We start from the raw sequence: 9,986 nt of genomic DNA, 5'->3' as shown, positions 1-9,986 counted from the left end.
TGAATTACCTGACTTTTCTTTGAAAAGCTGACAGAAATGCTTTTAAACAGGGGAGAATAGTTCCTTGGGCAGATTGTCACCACATCCAATCACCATGAATCTTCATAATTAAATTGTATTAATTGCAGTAATTTTAGTTTTTAGTGTTTTGATAATAACGTCTTTTCACGTAGTACTATATTGTTGTCATACTGTTATGTTAACATTTCTGATCAGGCTTTCCTAGAAATCTTTGTTCCTGTATGTGGGTCTTTTCCAACCTAAATGATTCTATGATTCTATGTAGACATAAATGAGAAACCCGTGTCTCAACATTTTAATGTTAAACCCTTTAAGCATATTGAGTGACTATTGGCACCTCCTAAGCCCAGGTTGTACAGGAAGGGGAGACTCCCTTTTGGAATAATCCTTTCCACTGACTGATGACTTATCTCGCATCTAGCATGTATAAATGTGAACTGGGTTAAAGTGATTCTTAGGAGTGCTAGGTACAAAACCATTTCCAGGCTTTTTTTCTGCTCAGCAAGCCTTGAAAGGTTGATTTCTTCAGATGCAGATTGTAGAAGAAAATAGATCCTCCATCTCTGTGCTCCATAACCCTAGCAGAAAATTAAGAAGGAAGGTTACTATGTAGCTCAGGAAGGTTTTTTTTTTCATTTCTTCAGGACTAAGTTAGTCCAGTACAGTGTTGAATTATTCACATTAAAATTCATTAGTTATCTTCTGCTCACATAATTAACTGTTGTTAGGGTGCAAATTGGTCAGTTAAGCAGTCACCAATAGAATTCAGTAAACAAAAATCCTGACCAGGTGTTTGGAAGAAATGGTTAAAAGAAGCACACACAAAAAAATCTGCTTCCAAGTTATCCTAGGTCATCTTGGCCAAAACTGGATTCAGTGATAGTCAATAGGTTCTCAGAACTGTGATGCTACAGCGTATGGTATACTCAGATCTGGTGATCAGGTGCTCAGATCTGTGATACAGTATCGCATTTAAAGGGAGTAGATGCTTGGGTTTTTGTATCTCTAAGAATTTATAGACAAACTCAGAAAGGCTGATTCATTAGAATTTAAGGGCCCCACAGAATAATCTACATTACCTGCTTCTGATTTAATTCTATTATATATAATATTGGGCCAAAACCTTACTTCATTCTATCCTCACAATTTCTCCCACTTCAGAAGGAGTGCAGAAAAAGGTCACCCAAACTTTTAAATTAATCTAGTTGATTCAATTATTTATTCCTGTTAATTTGAATTCATAGATCTTACCTATTTAGAGTATTTTAGTGCATATGCTCTCTGGGGAGCTCAAGAAATCAGAATTAGCCATTACATTAAGAAGCCTTTCTGGAACCTAGTATTATATGCCCAAACCATACCTCAACCCTCTGCTGCAAATGGACTTCAATAGCAGTCTGGTAGTGAAGATTTCAGATCACTTACAAGATTTAGTGATGTTGCCAAGTTATAATTAGAACAACATATTTAAGGGCTTTTGATTTTACCTATGATGAAAGCATCATTGTCTCATGTCCTAGATGCAAATGTGTACTATGCAATTCTTATAAGTCATCATTCCAGCTAGTATTGAGCACCAACTGGAGCTTAACTTCTCTAGGCTTTTCTCAGAACACATGAAGCGATTATTTAGTGATGTTCATGCTGCCTTTCAGCAGTCAGCTCTCTTCCAGTGTTTAAGACAAGGTTACTGGGAGAGCAAGGCATCTTCATACCTGTAACGAATTAGTCAGAGGATTTACTCCAGCAGACAAGCATGAAATGGGTTTTTTATGCTAGTTTACTAATACCAGGAAAGCTCGTAGCTCAGCAGCATTGTTAGATGTCAGCACTTCTGCATCGGCTTCTAGAAAACGTCTCACTTTAATGGGGTTAACTACTTCAGTATTATTTGAGACCTGCGTAGGAGTTAGCAAGCCATAAAGTACTAACTCTCCATCCCTTAGAAGTTCTTGAGAATTTCTCTTCCTGAACTTGTCCAAGCTGTCCCTGAACTCACGCACACTTCTAGCACACCCAGCATCCTGTATCAAACACTTAATTATGCAACTGTGAGAAGGATCACCTCCTTTCCTTCGTCTTGAGGTGTGCAACTGCTAGCTTCATTTCATGGCCCCTGTTACTAGTGTGGAAGCAAATGAACAAGTCATTTTGTATTTGCCTTCTCCATGATCCTCTTCATTTTATAGGCCACATTCACACCGCCATCTCTTTTCCAGGCTGACTTCTGGTTTTCCCTTATGTGCCAGAGGAGGTTGGAAAATGACTGCTTATTCCATTCGGCTGGAGTAGATGAACGTTAGTCTTTTGCCCTCCATTACCAAAACCAGCAAGGAAAATTCCTTCTGTCCTGAAGTTCTGTCAATGAGTGTGTGTTTTCTTGAGGGATGAAGTGGCCAAAGGTGGAAGAAAGTTCTTTCTGCAGCTCAAACACACTTTTGTGCAGTCTCTCCTAAAAGCTCCCTTCTATAGCAACATCTGTAATAGAGGCACTTACATTATGAGCTACAGTGCTTATAATATGTTATGATAAAAAAATAGGACTAATGGAGAAAATTCATTTAAGTTATTATGGAGGGCTGTTTACCCTTTTTTTTTTTTTTTTCCCCTTTTTTTTCCTTTAATTGTAATAGCACCCACTTGTCATGTCTTAATCTGATCAGTAAACTTCCTGGGCAGGGACCTACATATCTACCTACCTCTGCACATTGTGGGGCATGTAATTCAGTTTTGGGTAGTGTATGAATAATTTTTATTACAAATGGTAGCAGTAATGCAAAGGTCACCTTTTCCAGCACATCAGTTGTAAGGCCCTCCCTAAGGAAGTAACAATTTGAATAAAAAAACTTAAATAACAGCAAGAATTTTTCTATTCTTTCCAGTCTGCTTGGCTGCTGAAATAGATATGAAGGGATTATTATTCCTTTTATCTGCTCTTCCTTCATTATGATCCAGCTTCTAATACTTTTATTGATGCCAATCCCAATGGGATCACTCATAGAATAAAATACTTCTTAGCTAAAGAGAGAGCACCAAATGTTAAGTTCCACTTGCTTTGTATTTTAATACCATTTAAACTAACAGCTGTTGTGTGACTTATTCGTACCTCCCATGGAAACCCACTTTTTTTCTTGTACTTCTTGAGGTGAGACTGGAGATGCCATGAGATTTGATCTCTCATGCTCCTGACTATGTTTTGTCCCAGAAATTAAAAGAGTGAAGAAGATGTTTAAGAGCCCTGGCTTGTACCTGCTCTCCTCATAGCAGTATGTATTTCCAAGGATGTGAGCGTGTAGTTAGCCATCCTTTATTCACTGCTTACCTCTCTGTCGTTAACACTTACTGGCACTCCTGGGAAGATGGGTGAGGAATGATTAAACTTCACAAGGAATACTGCAGGAGACATTCCCCTGAGCTTCATCTGCCCTTCCAATATCTAAATCAAGAAGTGCTGTCTAGCCTGGTCTGTCCTGGACATATCTCGCATATCTGGGTAGGTCTGAAACATCCCACTACCATGCTACAAAGTTATTTAATTCTGTGTCACTTTAGAGCTCCTAGAAAATTGGAGATCCATATCCTGTTGAAGTAAGAGAGCAGAGATAAGCATCCTCTCTCAGCCCTCACACTGTTAACTTCCATTTGGCAAAATTCAGTAACATCAACTTCAGATTGGAAAAAAATGGGAAAAAAAATTGTATTTGCATAGTGCTTCAGTTTGATAAAATATCCCTCTCCCTGGAACAGTTTAGGGAAGAAAAGAATTCAAGCAGTGTTAGTGACTTCAAGCTTTCAAGCTTGAAGACATGTATTTTATTACTTTCACATAATAATGGCGCAATTCCTAATAACCATCTGGCTAGTAATAGATTATGCTTGTCTCTACAGCAGCTACTTGCAGATTGTAAGAGTCTAGGTTACAGATTTGAAACAGTCAGAGTCACTGACTGAATTCAACAGACATTTACAGCAGGTAAGATCTGAAATTTGTGTCTTAATAAACAAAATAAATTTGTTCCTGCAGTTATGTCTTAGTTTGTGTCAAAAGGAATTCCAAGCGAGTTAGTTTTTCATAATTTCTGTGATAAAACACTCTTGTGCTTGATGCATATTCTGAGGACAGCATTGAAGTTAGAAGTACAAAATAGGGAACTGAAGAATGTGATATAAACAGAAAATTTTAAATCTCCTCCAGCAAGGTATTTTAAGGTGTACAGACACTACAAGTGTTGATCTAAATTTCAGGATGTAAGTTAGTTAACTACAGTGCAAAAAAAAGAAAGAAATAAGTAAACCTTTGGACTTTTTCCTAACCAATTACCATTTCTTTCTTTCTCTCATCAGCCATCTAGCATGAAATTACTGGTTTTGTACTTTTGAAAAGTTAGAAATTATTTTAAGAAAAGACAATTAAATACCATGTAAAATGGATTTCACAGATTAATGGGAAAACAGGGAATAAAGATTCTAATCATAGCTATTTTCCACAGCCCTGTAGAAGGCTGTGGTAAATGAATTGTAATTGATCATGATTAATTTTGTTATACAGTTTAAAGATTACATGAAGTGGTGGGATAGAAGCTCTATCTGAAGGCCTTTGATTTTATATTTCTGAATTAAAGCTGGTGGTTATTAGTAAAATAGGAAGCCATCCTTTATGAGATAATTGGGACAAATCCCTATCTGGTAGCATAATTACTGAAGCACTATGCCTTTAGAAGCACTATATTTTTTTTTTTAGTTGCTGCTTCTGTCTGAAATTAAAGATGACATTTTATATTAAACAAGTAATATCAGCTTGCGGGATGGCTGAATTATTTTCTGTATGTTGATAAAATCATTTTATGTATTTATTTCTGAAAGATAAGACTAAAGATAGAGACATAGACATTCTACGTATTCTAGTCCCTCACGAGATTTCCTTTGCATTTCAATCTTTATCAGGTTTTTAATACCCCTATATCTCACTTTTCTCAAACCATTAAATGATTGTAATTGTTGGAGCAGAACGCTCCATGTTTAAAAATGAATGATAAAGTCAATAGAATTATATTAATTTATACAAGCTGTGAGCTTCTTTTAAATAGAAACACCTAATAAAATAATTGGACGCTTTCACGTCTGGCCTTTGATGTGGCCTGGTTTATTTGGTTGTTATTTTGCAAGCACCGGTTGTGTTCCATCGCATTTCCTTTAACTTCAGTTGAGTACAGGAGGTTTACATCAAGGTGCTGTTATGTTTGTGTCACTATCTTTAGGTTCTTAACTGCTTGTGGTGTGGCAACACGTGTAGTGGTTTAATAAAACTGCATATTGTTTTTGTAGTATCCCCTACGCTTGCAGCCTGACTGCAGGTTTACTTTTGTCCCCGATTCGTGTCTGGTCTGGAGAAGAGGTCTGAATTTGGACCTGTGCACCTAAGGCACATGAGGATCTATAGATTTCTTCCTCAGAAGGACCCTGGAGGGGGCTGACAGAAGGAGAAGCAGTACATGGATGGTTCCTGAGGTCTGCTTGGTACCTTTCACTGGCGTCACCACTACCTGTGCAAAGGGATGATTTACACAGGGAATAACCTTTTATCGTATTTGCTTGTGATACAAGACTGCCTGTAAACAGGAAGGCTTCTTTATTTTGCTTTCGAATACTGCTGTTTCTTCAGTCAGTTTGGTTTTTTAGTATACTTTGAGAATGCTGTCAGATTTTTAATAATTTCTGGGCCACTATTGGAATTGAATCAGTTTTTAATGAAGAATTACCTCTGCCCTTTCCTGTTTTTGGAAGGTCTCTCAACACTCATTTGAGAGGGGCCAGTCAATACAGGGTGGACTATAAAGAAAAGTAACTAATTTAGAGCATCTTTCTGTAACTGAAGTAATGAAAAAGCTACAAGATGGCATCTGTTTATTTTGCAGGCCAGCTAAATCAGTATCAGCTTCAATATGACTTCAGAGAAATTGTGCATAGCCATTTCAATTTTAAGCCTTTTGGCTTTGAAGTTACAAAACCACAGATTTTTTTGAAAAATTATGAAGAAAACAGACATGAGGAACAGAGAAAACTTTTTAAAAGGCTACCCCAAAGGAGAATTATGAGGCAGGGTTGCAAAGCACAAAGTCATTTTAAGCCCAAGGAATGTGGGAGTGGGATGTTGCAATCGGCACAGCATGCAACATATAAAGGCATTACCACACCGATTAGACCTAATAAGTTTAACTGGAGTATTTCATAATGTGTGTCCAACCCGGCCTCTTTTTAAGTCATCTGAAGTTATTGCTATTGTCTTCAATAAGCAAGGGTAGAAGTCAGCATTGCAGTATTGTTTTCAGGGTGTATATAGTTGTGGTTTGTATTTGAGGTGCATACAAATGTCTGGAAAAGATGTCACATTTCAGTAATATTTCAGTGATCCATTACTGGATGGGCACTAAACGCTGAGTGTGAAGAACTGGCGAGTGAAAAGCTTTAGGACTGATTTGTGTGTGGGCTTCATGCTTCTGAAATGCAGTTGGGCCGTTTGTGAACACATCACTTGCAGACAACTGCAGCGTGCAGGCCTTGGGTTTTCATGGAGCTGTGCTTGTTTTGGGATTATTTAACAGTTAAATCTTACAAAAATAAACAGCTATTTAGGCATCCTTCTAAACTGCATTTTAACGGCTATGTGACAGAATGATAAAATCTTCCAGTGGCAAATTAAGGGCTTCTAGGCTATTAGTTCTTCTCAGTCCCCTGACTGGACACATTACAGATGCAGTGTACAGTCAGTCTGTGTGTGCAGAGCAGGTACTCGCTTCCCTGACGCGTTGGAGCACTTTAGATGTGCTCTGCACTGTGCATATGTACGTTCTTGTCTCCTCTCCGGGAGAGAAGATGCTGAGACTCCGCTATGGACACGCTAACCATGGACTGATTTGAGCAATGCTGGTATATGCAAAGGAGGCAGCACTGATTATTCTTGTCATCTACAACATATGTAAATGTTTTAAACAACCATTATATGCTTTCTGTTACTACCAGCCAGACTACAGTTTAAGTTGGTTGAGATTAATGCAAAACATCTAATGATCAAAGCTAGAATTATCAACAGTTTCAAGAGGCGAGAGCCAAATGACGCCTGGGCTGCATGCAGGATCAGCCCCGGTAAATTGGGAGTTTTCCGCAGCCTTTGCCAGACTCACCAGGACCACTGCCACCACTGGGACAAACTATATCTTGCTCAGCTGCAGTGTTTCACTGCTGGGGTTAGCGTGCCAGCCCATAGTCTCAGCACGGTCTATTATTTATAGGCAACATAGACATGCTAGACCCTGTGTCCAGGCAAAGGGGAGCCTCGAGCACTCATCCAGGATGAGCACGCGTCGTCAGCCGGGCAAGTCACATTTGGGAGCCAGCGGTTTTCCAAGTCCTTGGGGCTACTGGCGATATGAAGAGTAGTCAGAGCCTGCATCAGGTGTGATAAAAAGTAAGGGATCTCCAGACTGCTCGATTACGTCCGGCTGCCGGAGACCTGAGCCCTGTGATCTCACTGACATCAGAGCCTGGCCCGAGAAGGTGGAGCGTTTGGCCAAGAAATCAAAGGGCATCCTCATCACTGGTGGTTTCATGAGTTCTGACAAAATCAGCTCTTTTGTTTCTCTGAAAGACTTCCTGCTAGCCTCGAAAACAGACTTCAAAGGGATTGTTTTTAACGGCCTTCATCTAGCTGCTGTCATTTCTTAAAGTAATAATTCTCTCTTTGCTAGAAAATGTAAAATTTACCAGGTGGGGTAAGCTAATACTTTTTCTTTTTTTAATTTGCAATTTATAACACAAAATGAAGGCAATAAGGAAGTTAAAGGCCTTTTTAGCCATTTTAGTGTAACACTTTTGTTATAATAACTAGAAGTGCATTTACTGGCATGAAATCTTAAATATAGTGGAAATAGCACTTCAGGAGTTCTCCGTTTTGCCTTTATAGATTTTCTCTGCTTCACCCTTTATCCCAGTAGGATTTCATCATTGAAACTTTTCTCATATCCTGCAGTAATACTTTGCAAACTCCTGAAATTTAATAATCTAAATTATTATTTCTTACGCACTATGTACATGTGTGCCTTTCAACACGTTTACTGAACTGTACAAGAGTCTGTATGATACATGAATGAGGTACTTACTGGGCATAATTTTTAATGCCATTGAAATTAAGTCATTCAGGTGATAAGAGAGAATTGTCTTCAGACAACTACAGAATCTGTAGACAGAGAGTGAGTTAGGTACGCGTTTTCAAGGTTTACACAACCCTTCTCTCCATTGTGTAAATGCTGATTGCAGGGAGCTCTGGGACCCAACGAGAAGCAATCACAGCCCTCCCAGTCTGTGAGGAGCACACGCAAGTCTGTCATTCACAATGCCCCCAAAAGCCTGACATGTTTGGTATTCCATTATAAGATAAACTAATTTCTTTCATTAATGAATCATTCCCCATGCCTTGCCCACAAAAAAAAAAGTACTAACCATGAACAACTTCAGAACAGCGAACTGCAGAGGAGTAACAGTCTAGGTTACTGAAACAGCAGAGGGAACAAGCCCCGAGTTCTGCCTGTCTGTGCTATAAACGTTCATATGCCTCAATCTGTTGCAATATATACATTTAGAGAATTGATAAAGAAGGATAATATGTCTCAGGAAATTATTATTTGGTGAACAGAATCAGGGCCTCATTTTATTAGAGGGCTCCCTGAATAGCTGAGGTGTCCTTCCAAAATGAGCTAGGTTGATGTGTGAATACCAGCATCTCTACCCATAGTTTCAGTTGATTGGTGAAGACACTCTGATCCCTAATTATATGTGATGATTCATCTAGATTATCAGCCCCAGGAAGGAATGCTTTCTGGTTCTCAGGCTGGGGTCTGTGTCTGGCAACAATCTCGTTATACATGGGGGCGAGACCCAACATGTACCACCCCTCTTCACATTGCAGTCAGCTGGGAAGAGAGCTGTATGGTGCACCCCAGACTGCCCCAGTCTTTAAATCTAAAGAAAAAAACAGTTTCATTGCATTGCTGAGCAGCACCACTAGTTCGTTATTGCCTTAAAATAGTACAGCCTCTAAACAATGTATTAATTATTAGCTTGCCTCATTAGTTAATCCCATTAGACTGATATATGCAGGCATTTTATCAGTAAAATTGAAAGTAAATTACTAGGAACATCACTTTTCCGGTTGCATTTTAGATTGCATGATAGATCAATAGATGACTTGAAAATGCTCTTGCTTTAGTGTAGTGCAAACTTGGCCTCCTAATTTCTTGTGCTCAGGTGAGGGCATTTGATGCTTGAAAATGATGCTTTTGCCAAATGATGTTTTGGGGAAGGATAAATCAGGCGTATGAGATGGTAGCACTGGGAGTATACTCTACTTTTATTACTAATTTGCATTACTGATGTTCCTAGGAAGCTTTGCTTGAAGCAGGAGCACAAAATGCCAGGCCCTGCACGAGTGCCATGTCAAGAGACTTGCAGCTAATCTTCCTAAATTAGAGCAAGAGTGACCAAGTCAGCAATTCTCACCTCTGGAGTTTGCATTAACTCAAAGCTCCACACCTGAGACACAATGGCACTCCATGGGGTTCAGAGTCTGTGAGATGCTGGGACTGCCATGGAGGTATCGTTTTATTAATACTGCCATTTTCAGATCACTTCACTAGCTGCCTAAAGGGAAAATACTTTAAAATGTCTACTTAAAAATAATTTGCAAGTAGTTTTTATTATCAAATATTAATTTCAGAACAGTATCTAAGGGCCTGAAGTACTGAAACACTTAATGAGGGTTTAAAAATGATAATAAAATATAACAGGCATGTATTACTCAGAGCAAGACACTCTTGTGAATTGAACTTGATGGTTTGGGTCTTGAAATGTGCTTGGAGTTTCCTATGAAGCTAATAAGTAGTTGTAGTTGTAGTTATTGTAATCTCCACAGA

The sequence above is a fragment of the Buteo buteo genome, chromosome 4, assembly GCF_964188355.1.
Source record: "Buteo buteo chromosome 4, bButBut1.hap1.1, whole genome shotgun sequence".
NCBI classification, from domain to species: domain Eukaryota; kingdom Metazoa; phylum Chordata; class Aves; order Accipitriformes; family Accipitridae; genus Buteo; species Buteo buteo.
This window is presented reverse-complemented; position numbering follows the sequence as displayed.